The following is a 16,539-nucleotide window of genomic DNA, read 5'->3' as shown; positions in this document are numbered from 1 at the left end:
TTAGTTTTTTTCTTAAAAATAACCAACATGTGGATGTCACGTGTCGTTTCGGTTAAACATCTGAGTTAACTCATTTTCACGTGTCATCCATGACATCATTTTGATTTATTTTAGCCATTAAAATCGTCGGAGTGACCTAATTGAGACAAAACTCAAAATCATGTGATTTTATTGAGACAAATTGAAGTTGAGTGGCCATTTTGAAACAATATATAAGTTCAGTGACCAACTGTGCATTTAACCCCCTCACTTCACATATAAGTACTCAAATCCCCCTTCATTCAATCAACAATTCCTGAGACAAAAAAAAAAAATACAATTTATTTCTCATTGAAATCTGCAACCATAATAATTGAAAAAAATCATCAAATCATATAAAGCTTTTAGCTTGTTGGTTGAGAGCTTACCTATAATTATTGAGGTCATGGGTTCGAATCATATCGAGGTGTGGTGGGTTATGGGTTTTTCTTTGTTTTTAATGTAATTTTCTTTTGTTTAATGTAAATGCATTGCGCACAACATTTAAAAAAACACAAAAAAAAATCATAAAATAGTTCAACCTAAAGTTATTATTATTATTATTATTATTATTATTATTATTATTATTATTATTACCTCCGTGTCCATTTATGCATTTTATCACTTAATCCTTTCTACTTAGTGGCTAACATTTTCAAACAATATCGATTTTACCAATATGTAATAAAAGAATATATGAAAAAAGTGCGGTAAACATTTTCCTAAACTTTTTAGAACCATATACTCTATTTCTTCTTATCTTTTAAAAACTATTACTACCCACCACTTCTTCACATTTTACATCAAACAAACAGTGTTTTATTAACACAGTTACAAAGGCATAACATTTATTTTGGGGACTAATTACAAATCTAGCCCAACTAAAAGGGTCCATTTACATATCTAACCCACTTTGCTTCAATATCACCAAATTAGACACTTTCATCCACTTTGGACAAGAATACCCTTATTTCAATTCATCTTCTTTATCAGATTCTGAATGTCTTTCTCGTCATCCCAAACGGGCGAAAAGACGGTGGTTTATAGAGAGAAGAGATTTTGTTTCGTTCAACCTTTGAAGAACTAGTGTCTGCGGAAGAGGATTAGGAAGGAAATCTTAAAAAATAAGAAAGAAAAAAAATCTAACAATTGAACTGCTGTGATGTCGCATTTGTGACGAATTCGTCGCATCTGCGACAACGGTTTTCGCATTTGCGACGAAATGCGACAGCAAGTTGTCGCATTTGCGACGAAATGCGACTGCAGTTGTCGCATTTGCGACGAAATGCGACAACGATTGTTGCTGGTGTCGCATTTGTGACGAAATGCGATAAATTCGTCATAAATGCGACAACAATGGAGGAAATTGACGGAAAATAGTGGAAAATAGAGGAAATTGAAACAATATCATTACAGATGAAGAAATAGGCAAAACTAGCAAGAAAAACATGTATATAAGCTAAAAACATACAATTTTTACGGGAAATTGAACATAATACTTCAATAATCACTAACGATTAGTATCAGAAATTGAAGAATATGAACTGAAGAAGAAGAAGAACCAATCGAAGAAGAAAGAAGAAGAAGAAGAATCGATCGAAGAAGAAGAATGGATCGAATAGAAATATGGGTATTCTTGTCCAAAGTGGATGAAAGTGTCTAATTTGGTGATATTGAAGCAAAGTGGGTTAGATATGTAAATGGACCCTTTTAGTTGGGCTAGATTTGTAATTAGCCCTTATTTTGGCTCCCTAAACTAAAACGTCAAAATCAATTAGGACTCTAAACTATAAAAATCATCAATTAGGTTCCTCAACTAGTTAAAAATCATCAATTGAGTTCATATTCTAAACAAAAATCTTCAATTGAGATCTCATCAAAAATCATTTGGTTGAACAATTTCAGACTTTCTTTTCCAAACTCATTTTAAACCAACACGGAGATTATTAGAGTCTATATCAAATAGTCATAGTTTTCGAATTTAGAATAACATAAGGACTCAATCGATGATTTTTTCTTAATTCAGAGACTTAATTGATGATTTTGATAGTTTAAGTTCCTAATTGACTTTGAAATTTTAGGTTAAAGTATTATGCCTAATATTTATAAACAACTTGTCAAAACTAGGAATGGCAATGGGTACTCCATCCGTCGGTATCCGGCACTACCCGATCTTAATGGGACTATCGTACCCTGTATAAAAGGGTATGAGATCAAAATCATTACCCGTTAGGGTAATGGGACGGGTATATGAGAATATCCCCCAGGATATCCGGTACCCGTTACCCATCATAACTCTTTTAAAAGTAAAAAATATTATTGCGTTTTAGATGTAAGATGTGAGATTTATACACCAACTTTTGTTCTTCGGCCGTTGAGTGATACCACTAAGCTACTTTAGTTTTATTGATTAAGGTTCAATTTGTTCAATTTTTAGATGAATGATTTATTAAATTTGTAATATTTTTTGTTTTATTCATTGATTCTTAATGGGTAAACGTACTGTGAATTAAATGGGACGGGTATGGGATGCAAAACATATTCTCATTACGACAGATACAGATAATTAAAAAATAAACGGATAAGGGTTTAGGATTGGGTAAATTACACCCATGACCACTGAACTTTACCCATTTTCACATTATGGCCACTGAACTTCATTTCTTCCCAGTATAGCCACTGAACTTTACACTTTTTAACACCGGTGGCCACTCAATTTTAACTAACGTCTCAAAACGACCGTTGGCAGTTAAAAATAAAAAATCAAAAGCGTCAATAATATTCTAAGGAACTTTAATTCTTGATTTTTTTTTTTGTTTTGTTTTGAGGCCATTTAAGTGTTGTTTGGTTAGGAGAGAGAAAGTGAATTTTTAGAGAGAGAAAGCTCCAAAAATATGATTTCGAAAATAAAAAATGTGGTTTCATGGTAAATGTCGCTCTGAACAACTTTAATTCTTGAATATTTTCATTATGAGCTCGTTAACGATCGTTAGAACATTATGAAAATCAAGAATTAAAGTTCCTTAAAATATTATTAACGCTTTTGATTTTTTATTTTTAACTGCCAACGGTCGTTTTGAGACGTTGAGTAGTCACTGGTGTTAAAAAGTGTAAAATTCAGTGGCTATACTGGAAAGAAATGAAGTTCAGTAGCTATAATATGAAAATGGGTAAAATTCAGTAGCCAAGCCATGGGTGTACTTTACCCGTTTAGAATTAGCACTACCAGCAGGTATCCTACCCGTTGACATCTCTAGTCAAAACACACGAAACTGACAAACAATTAAGGTAAAATCGATCTTGCTTAATAACGTTAGAATACACCATTTCGTACGTTAAAGTAAATCTACACTTCCGAAAAACGATACAGATAAATTTGAACATCATGCTGTTAAATAATTACATAAAGAAGAAGCTATATCTCACCTAAATTTTTTCCAGGAAATCCTTAACATTCCTCTTTTCTTCAACAATGATCTCCAAAACTCCATTGTTGTTATTACTTTCACCTTTTCTTCTCAATCTGAGCCTCTCTTTCCACCAGCCTGAACTTTTCTGAACCCTAAATGGATCAAACTCATCATCTTCATCTTCAACCTGCAATTCATCTCTTAGAGTGATTTTTTTCAGAGGTAGAATCTTTCCTTTAGAAAAGATCTGATCAGCAGGAATCATGTTGTAATTTCTAACAGAAAATTCAAAATCTGTTGAAACTGGTGCTTCTCTGTACTTGCTGCTGCTCTTAATAACTTCTTCTTGTTGTTCTGCATCTGCAAAATCATTTGAAAATGAGATTCTTGGATCCATTAATGAGGGGTTTTTCTGATGAATATTGCTTAACATGTTTTAAAACTGATTAGTTGATTAGTGATAATCATGGTTTATGTGTTTATATAGTGTGATTAATCTTGTTTTTAAGTGTAAGTTTAGTGGACATATCACGTGGGTTAAATGCATAGTTGGAGGGTAAATTACACCCGTGGCCACTGAACTTTACCCATTTAGCATTGTGGTCAGTGAACTTCGATTCTTAACGGCAATGGTTACTGAAACTTTACACTTTTTAACACTGGTGGCCATTCAACGCCTCAAAACAACCATTGACGGTCTCTAAATAAGAAATTCGAAGAGTTAATGATATTCTAAGGAACTTTTAATTCTTGAAAATTTTCGTTTTGAAGTCATTTAAGTGTTGTTTAGTTAGGAGAGAGATAGTGAATTTTTAGAGAGAGAAAGTTCCAAAAAGTGTGATTTTGGAAAATAAAAAATGTGGTTTCATAGTAAATGTATTTCCGAACAACTTTATTAATTCTTGAATATTTTCATTTTGAGGTCGTTAACGGTCATTTTGAAGAGTTAGTTAAAGTTGAGTGGCCACCGGTGTTAAAAAGTATAAAGTTCAATGGTCATACCGCTAAGAATTGAAATTCAGTGGCCACAATGTTAAATTGGGTAAAGTTCGGTGCCCATGGGTGTAATTTCCCTGAAGTTTCGTGGTTGTTTCAAAATGGTTACTTAATTTCAATTTGTCTCAGTAAAATTATTCAACTTTAAATTTTCTTTCAATATTACTCTGTTGACTTCAAGAGCAAAACAATACTAGAAAAATGATGTGACCGTCACATTAGTGATAGTCAACTTTCACTACTGACTAAAACAAATGTGGCTGCTACCTAGATGACACATGGTTGCCATCTAGCTGACTGAAACGATACTTGTCAGCTAGGTGGTAGTCACATGTCGTTTTGGTCAGTCAAATGGCAGCCACGTGTTGTTTCAATCATTCGTGAAAGTTGACTAGTACTGACGTAGAAGTCACCTCATATTTCCGATGTCTTTTTACTCTTAAAGTCGTCGGAGTGACTTTATTTCAACAAAATGCAAAGTTAAATGATTTTATTGAGACAAATTGAAATTGAGTCATTTTATCACAACTATGAAAGTTCAGTAGTGCCCAATGGTAGTTGGTCACTGAATTTTAATGGATAAGTTACACTAATAGTACCTGAACTTTACATATTTTACACTTTAGTACCTAGATTACATTTGTCCCAAAAAAATACCCGAAGTAACGATGACCGGACAATTTAGTAAATTTTACCGCTAAATGACCGGCTGAGTAAATTACATCAATAGTACCTGAACTTTTCCTAATTCACACTTTGGTACTTGGATTTTTTTGTCCTAAAAATATAACTCAAGTGAAGGTGACCGGATAATTTAGTACATCTGATCGGTTAGTGACCAATCAACGAGAGTTTGACCATTTTAAATTAAAAATTAGGACCTACAATACACTCAATTAACATATGCAATACTACCCTTTAGCTCTGCATATATATTAAAAGTCTAAAGGGTAGTATTATAATTTTATGTTAATTGAGTGTATGATGGGTCTAAATTTCTAATTTAAAATGGTCAAACTCACGTTGACTGGTCAAATATATTAAATTATCGATTCATCTTTATTTGAAGTGTATTTTTTGGACAAAATGAAATTTAGGTACCAAAGCGTGAATTAGGGTAAAGTTTAGATACCATTAGTGTAATTTACTTATCAAACCCGCATTGACCGGTAAAATGTACTAAATTGTCCGGTCTTCGTTAGTTCAGGTATATTTTCGCGACAAAATGTAATCTAGGTACCAAAGTGTGAATTAGGGTAAAGTTCAGATACTATTGGTGTAATTTACTCGAATTTTTATAGTTGTTTCAAAATGGGCACTCTATTTTAATTTAATCATCACTTTCAATTTTGTCTCACTTTAATTTAATCATCACTTTAATAGCAAAAAGTTCTCGGAAAAGTAACATGGATGCGACATTAGCAATTAATAGTCAACTTTTATTGACTGAAACAACATGTGACTGCCACCTAGATGACACATGACTACCACTTAGTTGACCGAAACAACACATGTTAGTTAGATGGCAGCCACATGTCGTTTTGGTCAGTCTAGTGGCAACCACATGTCGTTTTGGTTAGGGATAGAAGTTGACTAGTGCTTACGTGGAAATTGACTAGTACTTACGTGAAAGTGACCGCATATTTCCGTCGTATTTTTACTTTTTGAAGTCATCGAAATGATTTTATTGAGATAAAATTCAAAGTTGAAAGACTTTATCGAAACAAATTCAAGATTTTAAAACAACTCAATTTTTCTAATCTTGTTTTTAAGTGTAAGTTTAGTAGACATGTCATGTTACTTAGATTTGTCATTTTATAATTGAAGTTTAGATTTTTCTAATAAAAGATTAAAAATGGTTCCTTTTTTCTTATCATCTTGACTAAAACAGATAATACTTCCTAATATTCTGCCTAAACCATGTTAATCATAGTTTTAAAAACATTAATTCTCAATCATTGACCTTTATTCATATGAGCTTTTTTCACCTTTGGTATATACCAAAAGCTATCTCAGAAAAAAAATACCCATCCTCAAAACTATGTGGATTGAAACAAATATTCATGAGTGACTTAATATTCTATATAAGGAATAACGGATCCAGAATTCACTGATAAAGGGTGTTTATAGTGGTCTCTCGTAATTTATATTTTTTAGTATTTTTATATATAAAAAATTAAAGCCCGCACAATTTCTATAGAATTTTTGGCGTTTTTCGGCGACTAGTGGATGTCAGGGCTGGAAGGGGCAAAAAAAAAAAAAATTCTAGGTCTATATATAGTTTAAGTTTTTTTATTCATATATTAATGTCATTTCGACTTTAAAGGACCAAAATAATTGATATTTTAGACATAAAAGTGGCTCAATTAACTTTTTAAATATAGGTTAAGAGCTAATCTAAAAAATTTGTGAAACATTTTTTTTGATTTTACGTAAATAAAGGTATTTGGTGAACATAATAATATGTACCGTACAATCATTAATGAAATACATTTTGTTCATTATTTATAGGAATATACGTACAATTATTTTTTTAAAGGGGGGCTTATTTTTTATTTTGCCTGAGGCCCATTGTCAGGACCGGCCCTGATGGGTGCTCAAGCCCCTCTGTCACTGAATTCGTCCCTGAATATAAGTCTATGATATTATGTAAATGAAGTTCTTAATTAACCTAAAAAATACTTCAAACGAGGAGAATTGTCTTATATATGTAAGGAACTGTATAGATCTCTAGTAAAGCAACGTGAGATATTTATACATGTACGACGAGGGACATGTGGGACTTCCCGAAGGTGGCATAGACCGCCAAACTAATTTTTAAATGGCGACTACTAGAATGCGAGTCTGTTTTTGTGACTCGTGGTTTTTTTTACTTCATACGACGTAGCACATGCTTGAATTCAGTCTTGTGATATCTTAGTACTCTGAGGAACATGTGTAATTCTCGATAGACAGTCTCGTTATCTGCATGTTCAACCAACTTTTAAAGGGGTTCCGTTGGGGTTTGGGCATGTTTTTGTGACCCGTGAGTTTTTTTCTTTGTATGGTCTAGTTAGGGTCCGACATCGACCCCGGGAAATCCACGTGATGGTTTCTCCTTCGATCTATTTTCAGAGGGGTACCACTGAACCTTCTAAACTCAGTGAGTCTCACCAGTCCTTTGAGCTAAGGGAATATCTCTGGGTCGATGCCAGATCCTCCTAGAATCATATGGAGTGTAAAGAAAATATTCATTCTTATACAAATTTAAATAAAAGTTCTAACTCACTCCAAAAGTATTTAAAAAAAATGATTGTTTTACCAACTAATAGGCTGTTGAAAATGCTCTATGGACACTTAAGTTTTATGAAATCAAATACATTTTCCTCTTGAAAGTAAAGTTTTCAACTTTGATGGGAATATTTCCTACTAGTTAAGCTAGTGAAGACATGATTTATTTATTGGTTTAAGATCAAACCACGCAGGGGCGGAGCCAGCCCAGAGCCCGGGAGGGGGGGGAGCATTAATTTTGTCACGTCTAGCCCTCCCAAATGTCGATTCCTGGCTCCGCCACTGAAACCACGTATCAGGTTAATTACACCAATGGTAACTAAAATTTAAAGTTAGTTTCAAAAAAGTCATTCGACTTCATTTTATTTGAATAAAGCCATTGAATTTTTCTTTTTATTCCAATAAAGTTATTTCGACCATTTCAGATAGAAAAAACCACTTAAACAGTGACATGTCAATCAGTTGAAATAATCGACATGACAAAAATAAATAAATATTAGATTAGTTATTTATTTAATTCAACTGCTTAAAACTATCACATGACAGTCAAAAAAATATGTTTTTTTTTATTTTAAATCGGAACTACAACAGCTCAATGTAATTTTATTAAACACTAATAATTAAACAGCTAATAACAAACAGCTAACAGTAATAACTAACAGTTTATTGTAAATGTAAACAGCTAACAGCAGCCGCAACAACTATTCTAATAGTTGAACCAAACAGTACTAAGGCTTTCCTATCTATTAGAAGGGTTCATCTAGTTATAAACTTATAGTTACTGTTCTTTTCCAAACCCCATGTGACTTTGAGCTGTCTCAAGACAAAAAAAAAATGTTTACAATAATAAAAAAAACTTAACTCTTGCCTTAACAACAAAACTAATTTATACTAGTTTATGCCATTGGTTTGACTAATCAATAATGAAAAAACTTTGTTTCCATCTCCTTGAATTGGGGAATTCACATACACATGCTTATTAATCCTTAAATTAAAAGATTAAGAATAAAAAAAAAAAATAGAGTGCAAAAAAACGATACTAACATTTACTGTCAGGAACAATTTTATCAATAACATTTAAAATGATGCAAATTTGACCAATTTAAAAAATTATTACAAAACACGGATATTTTATTATTTATTATGCACCAATTGCATATCAGTTAGTTCTAAAAAAATCATATTTTCTGTATTTAATAATAGAATTGGAGATTAATATTTATAAATTCGGCGAAATATTTGATTTTTTTGTCCAGCTCATACAAAAGACATTATTTTTTTGTATTTTTTCCACATCTAATCATATCTTTACGAACTGTTACTAATGACTGATAAAATGACGCATATGTGAAGTTTAGATGACAAAATTCATGACCGAGAAGACAGTTTGATGAATTATCTCTCAAATTGACCCATTTTGTCAACTTTATGGGTAAAATTGCTCTTGACTGCCAACGTTAAGGGTAAAATTATACAATTTTCACAATTTTAGACGATATATGTAAAATTGCTCCTAACTGTAAATATTAGTGGTATTTTTATACCTTATCTCTGAATTAAAAGATTAAGTATAAGATACAAAAACATGCTATACTTGTTAATTAAGAGTAACTTTATTTAACTACCAAGCACATAGTCTATACAGTTAAGGTACTGGATCAGCTTAACTACTAAATGAAGATAGAAATGCAGTTGTGATTAAAATACTTGGTGGAAGAGTTTTGCTTCCCGACAGGGACCTACCCGATTCGAATCTGGATTAGTTTGGCTGCCATTCTAGGATACAACAAACTCCAGGAAACTGCTTTGTGGGGCTATTAAGTTAAAATTTGAGAAGTTTGGGTTAACAACAAACTCAAAGAGACTCTTAGTTACTCCTCAAATTACTAACAGTCTCCATTTTCTCTTTATTATTTAGGAGCCTCTCTCAACTCTCAACTTTCAGTCTCATCCTTATTTTATTTTTTATTAATAATTTATTATTAAGTAGTCTCTCCTTTCACTATATGTAAATATAATAATATTTAATAATAAAATAATAAATAAGGAGTATTATTGGAGATGATATGTATTAGTCACTCCTCGAATCACTAAAAATCAATTATTTATATTATTTTTAGAGAGTGCTAGAAATAATGTTATTTTATTTAGAAAAAAAAATACAAAAACAACTCTTATGGTTTCATCGATTTGGAACTACAGGAATATGGTTTTATTTTTTTGCAAAAAAAAAAACATGCAGTACATAGTTGGCAAAAAAAAATGTTTTTGACTAATACTGTTTGACACATCATCTAGCAAATATCATGTCATCGAAAATTAATATTTTATCATGTCATATCAGTAAAGTTAACAAGTCAATTTATCACATCATCATCAAAGATAAGAACATCTTCATCCTATAATTGCTTTGCAACGGTATAAAAACATCCTCTCTTTTATTAAAAAAAAACAATTATGTATTTACAAATTGAACATGCGAGTGTTTTTTGTACTTGTTTGTAATGTTATAAATGGTATGGTTGAGAATTTAACATTGACAAGTTTAGTCAATTTTAAACATTATTAGATCGTTCTTTCTTCAGTCATGAATCTTATTATTCTGCTCTATTTATGCATAATATCATCACTCACTAATAACAAATCAAAAGCATATACATATACAGACATAGTATGTGAGTTCATATTATCCATATTCTTATCACGTAATGTTACAGAGAAAAAGTAAAAAATAAAAACCTAATTTACCAATATTAAATCTTTAAATTGTACAATTTATTATTGATAACACATCAAATAAAGCAGCTAAAAATAGATGAACATGTAGACCAATAAGAAACTTTATGTAAAAAGCATAATCATCAAGGACACGTGTCCCAATCACAAGAGCGACTTGAAACATATGATCCTAATCCCCAGAATGCACCGTAACGTATGGAAATGAGATACAAACATACCAGTATATAGAAACCTATTCAGTTGTAGGGTACGCTTCACTAATCTCTATAAATAGTCATCTCAAAGAAGTATAATGTACACGAGTACTCTTACTTCAGTCTGTTTTCTAGTCATCCACTTACTCTCAGTAACCAAGACCGTCCCTGGACATGGGCAGGAGGGGCGTCTACACAGGACCCAAGGGATGCATGGGCCTATATATATATATATATATATATATATATATATATATATATTAAATCATAATAATATAGAAATTAAATCTTTCAAGATGCAACAATTAGAGAAATAATCACACGACTAAATAAATTGCAGAACATCTAGACATAAGGGAGGGAGGAGCCCAAGAATAAAAAAAAAATAGATTAAAAATACAAAAATTAAAATCTCAAAATATGCAACTATAATAAATATAATTTTTAAGCTTAAACAATCACAACACACAAATTTATGAGTACATTCTCTTATACTAATTTTTCGCACGTTGATTCAGATGATATTTTTTTTCTAAAATGAAATTGTGGCAAATGATTTTGTCAAAATTGTTAATGTCTGTATTTGAAATTATTCAATTTGTCAAAGCAGAAGCAGATTGTTATACAAATATTTTAATTGCTTTTCGAATCCTCTGAATTATACCAGTGACCATTGTATCCGTTGGAAAAAACCGAACTTAAAATTATTGTAAAACTATTTGAGACCATCGGCGTCACAAGAAATGTTAAATGATTTAGCAATTTTATGTACTAAGAGAAATATGTTAGAGCATATTGATATTGAAATTATTTTTAGTGATTCTGAATTTGGAAATGCTGGTACATAAGAGCACTCTAATGGTTGTCAAAAGGATCAGTTTGTAATTGTGCAGAGACTTCTAACCACTAGAGGGATTAAAAATCAAGTCGCTGTCCAAATAAAATAAACCAATTTCAAACTGATTCGCAGAAAAGAGAAAACACCACACACGTATTGTGTAGCAAATTTAAGGAGGTGCTGTGATAGTCAATTCCCAAGATAGCGCGTCAGTACCCTCCATGGTACAGCAAAAGTAGTTTTGTTGTGGATCCCACCACTATTCCTTAACGGGGCGTTTGGTATTCTATTGGGATAGGGATAAGGATAAAGGTTGGGATAGGGACAAGGATAAATGGTTGGGATAAGGATAAAAATATAATAGTCGGGAATTATTATTCAATGTTTGTTATGTGGAATAAGGATAGAGATAAAATAATACATTTTAATATTTTAACCTTATTTAAACTACATAACATTAATTTGAGGGATAAGATGGACTTTTCCATCCTATTAAAATCGCAGGAGCTTATCTCACCTACTTATACCACCCCCTCCTAGGTATAGGATTTGAGGGATAAGAGACTTATCCCTCATCTGTCTCACTTTTCTATCTCCCAAACAAACACGGGATAACTTATCTCGTGTTTCTTATCCCTATCCCACCTCTTATATCCCTTCTAACAAACACCCCGTATATACTTCAGTCCTCATATAAGAATTTATTAATTTCTTTTCTAACATTTTTATATAATTTGGTTTCAATTTAAACCGTAAATTGATTTTGTAAGAGTAATTTAATTTCATTTTTTTTAAGAACCTTGCAACATTATTTTCCAGTAGGTTTCTAGTCTTGTTTTTTTTTTCAAAATAAATGGTCGATGATAAATATATTCAATATTTAATTTCAATTTGATTTTCATTGATGCATTTATTTTATTACAAAATAGATTAATTAATTAAATCTAATTAAATAAATATTAATTTTATTAATTAATTACAAAATATATTTACCTATTAATTTTTAAATCCAATTAAATAAATATCCAAATTATAAATATTTATTTGATTAATATTAAATATTGATAGATTTTTATTCAATTAATATTAATTTATTAATAAATTTTATTATTATTACAAAATAGATTAATTGATTAAAAATAAAAAAAATTAAATATTATGACGTGTGGGATCCGTGATTGTGACTAACCACTAAAGAGGATTTTTAGTTAGAGTTGTTTTGTGGGAAGAGTTGTTAGAAATGGGTGATGTAGAGTGGTTGGAGGGTGTGCAACCCTCCAACCACTAGAGTTGCTCTAATGTGTTGTATGAGCATATATGGTACATCATGTGTTGTATGAGCATATGGATATTTAGTTCGAAACGAAATATTTTTTTATATGAAATTGGATATTTCTAAGCAATTTTTCTTTTACATAATTGATTTTTTTACTTTATTTTTTACTTGAGAGCCCGTATTTGCTACTTCGCCCTAGACCTCCAAAATCTCAGGATCGATCCTGTCAATAACATCCATACTCCAATCCCTCGTTTATTGATCTCATTTAGGTATACTGTAAACTGTTTACTAAGAGCTTGTTTGGTTCAACTGTTAGCTAATAGTTGTAGCTGTTGTTGTTAGCTGTTTACGGCTGCAGTAAGCTATTTGCTGTTATTGTTAGCTGTTTGTTATTCGCTGTTTGGTAAAATTATATTAAAATATTGCGGTTAGTATTTAAAATATCTAATATGGACATGTTTTTAAAATATTTTTTAGAAATAAGAAGGATAATTTTGTCAATAACAAATAACTAAAAACAGTTGTTTTGTCAATAAGAAATAACTAAAAACAGTTGTTCATGAAAAGTTCCGAAAATGAGCTTTTCGTGAAAAGCTCTAAAACTCTGCAGTTTTCAAAGAAAATGCTAAACGATATGGCTATATAAACCTAACTAAACACTATATTCCTTGCAGTTTGGAATGAAATGTTAAACGCTCATCCGAAAAGCTAAAACAAACCTCCACAAAATATAAGTAGCACATTGAGAGACATTAATTATATTGGAAATAAAATTGTTATTAAGTGGTAACAAACATGTATTTTTTTTATACTTTATTCCAAAATAAAATTAAACCAAATAAATTTAATTTTAGTGGAGGAAAATCTGGATCTTAGGACACAGTCTCCTAAATGGTTAACAAAGTTTGTCTTTTTGTGTTCCTCTAAATCTATACAGGAATCTATCAAAAAAAAAAAAAATTAAATTCAACTCTCAATATACATATTTTAAATTTATCCTATGAAAATTTTACCCCAAACGTTTTTAAATCCGTTTTTTTTTTTTGTGAAATAATATGCCAAATGTTAATATTTGAGTCTGTTAGATGCAAATTAACAATGTTATCAGAACCACGGATATTAAACCGAATTTGTAATTAGGTTATGAAATTATTTGGTTGGACCGGATGATTCGATTTTGGCACATAATAAATAAATAATATTTATATATATTAAATATATATAATTAATTTAAAATTATTTTTTTATAAATTATATATATCCAAAACAAATTATAAACAACTTTTGATATTTAAGTAATTGATGACAATAAGAGCATTTTTTTTTTAATTTTTTCAATTATATTTATATATTAACAAAACACAGATCTCAAAATCAAATTGCAACGGTATAAAATGAACTTAAATATCAATTTAATTCGTAAACTGTCAGATTAGTAAAAAACATAAAATTCCACCATATTATTTATTGTTTCGATTTAGAAAGTTGTTTTTTTCGGGGGTTATGTTTTGTTGATATGTAAGTATAATTTTTGTTAAGATAAAAATGTCTTTGTTTGTAATTAGAACTTAAATGTGCAATTATAATACTTTGTTTTGTAAATAAAACATACCATAGACATTTATTTGTGAACTTTTAAACCACATGCCTCTATTTGCAAATTCGGCAAACCATAAGCATTTTTTTTTCGTACTTTTCCTTAAAAATTAAATAATTTTCAAATCAATTTGTTTAAATTTTATATCAGATAATTAACAACATTAAAAGTAAATTTTATATTTTGTATGTTACGATAAATTTATACTTCTAAAAAATGTTGCGGCAAATTTTGACCTTTCCTATTATTATATACATCATCATTGAGAAAGCTTATCACTAAATGGGGGAATACTTTGAATTTTGCCCATGATTTGTTTCTACTTTCTATACCCAATTATATGGTCATTTTATGCTTATTTTTATGACATGTTCAAATTAATTAAGAACAACCTTGATTAGTTATTTATGTAACTGTAACAATCCGATCTAAAATGGGTAGTGTCGAGGTAGAAGGTCTAAACAAGATACTGATGCGAACTCACGAGAAATCGTACCTCGAAAATCCAACAACTAGAATTGAGCCCTAAGAAAGCTAATAAATCAGGGTCGGACATAAAAGAACCTTTATAAAACTAAGTTGTAAAAACACAATCTCAATCTCCAACAACCAAGAATTAAATCCGAATGATAAATTAAGACGGAAGAAAACCCCTGCAAAACAGAGTTGCAAAGACCCAATTTCTAGTCTAACTAATGAGGATTTGATTCCGAATTGTTCATTCGTAGTGCCCCAAAGAACACAAGAGAAACCCTCCCTTGAATCTCAAGAGAAGAAATTCTGAACTTTAATTTCAATAATAATCGATGGCTCCTTGTTACAACCTAAAATTAAAACTTACATACCTAATTCTATTTAGTTATAGTCGGACGTGACGGTGCTTACAAAAATAAAGAATAAAATAGCAAGTTTAAGGATATATTGGTAACTTACCTAATTATTAAATAAAAATAACAAAACTAATTGTTGTTGGCGTAGGAGTAATTAAAATTAATAACTAATTGTTGTTGAGGTAGGACATAAGGCTGTGCACGCCATTTGACATGAATTCCACCATCAATTGTAGAATTAGGCAGAAGACAAAGTCTGCTAAGCCGTACCCACGGATAAAGAAAGGTCATGAATTCCATTTGTTGATAATTAGGCAGAAGGCAAAGTCTGCTGAGTCGTGCCCATGTCAATTCCACGCCCCTTTTGTTATGGAGAAACATAAGACAAAGTCGTCTAAACCGTGCCTACGTTTTAGGAAAATTTCTGAAATTGTTTTAAATCCTTGAGAACCAAGCTAATCAATCTTAAACATTCTCATGTGAATCTGAATGCTCCAATTGACCTCCGTATTCACATCCCATGCAACTTGAAAGAGATACGACGATTAATGGACCATTAATTTCAGAAACTCTGCTTTTATCCGCAACGTCTATCACTTGGACCGCATATGATTGAAGCTCCTCTTCAAACTGCTTGGTTCTTGCTCGGGTAACGAGTCCATCGGGAAGCTTTAATTGAGTGTTGTGAGATCCCAAGTTTGAACTCCGATTTCCATTTTCATCAGATACCGTCTTAAAGAATGACAATGGGGCAGGAATGAACTGAATCCTCACAACGGAAATGGAGAGAGAGTGACGGATGTATATTAGTAAGGTGAGAATCGAATACATGCAGATACGTTTTAAAGTCGTGAGATCCGGTTTTAGATTTTTATCAAATTAATTAACAACCACCTTGATTAGTAATTTATGTAACTGGAACAACCCTAGTCAGAATGGGTGGCGTCAGGATAGAAGACATGAGTAAGGAGCGGCCATAAAGGATAGCGATGAGGTAGAAATGAACTGAATCTCGCATCGAAAATATAGAGAGAGCAATTGCAGCTTATTAGTAAGGTAAAAATATAATACATACACATTTTAAAATCATGAGACCTAATGTGTTAGATTTAGGTCAAAGTGGACAATTGCTACATGATATTTGGCCGGGATGTTACAGTAATTCTCGCATAGCATGCTTCCCATAGAGAATTTGCTGTTTGGGTTTTTAATTTGAAAAAAAAAATTGGTTTGAGATATGGAAATTGATTTTCGTAACTTTTTTTACTTTTTACTCTCTATCTATCCTAGTCAATAAATTTTTATTTTTATTTGTCAATGTCAATATGCCAAATTGCCCTAACGATGCATGCCGTCCAAACTCGATGA

Source organism: Euphorbia lathyris, chromosome 4 (assembly GCF_963576675.1).
Source record: "Euphorbia lathyris chromosome 4, ddEupLath1.1, whole genome shotgun sequence".
NCBI lineage: Eukaryota > Viridiplantae > Streptophyta > Magnoliopsida > Malpighiales > Euphorbiaceae > Euphorbia > Euphorbia lathyris.
The sequence above is the reverse complement of the archived record's forward strand: the minus strand, read 5'-3'. Positions refer to the sequence as shown.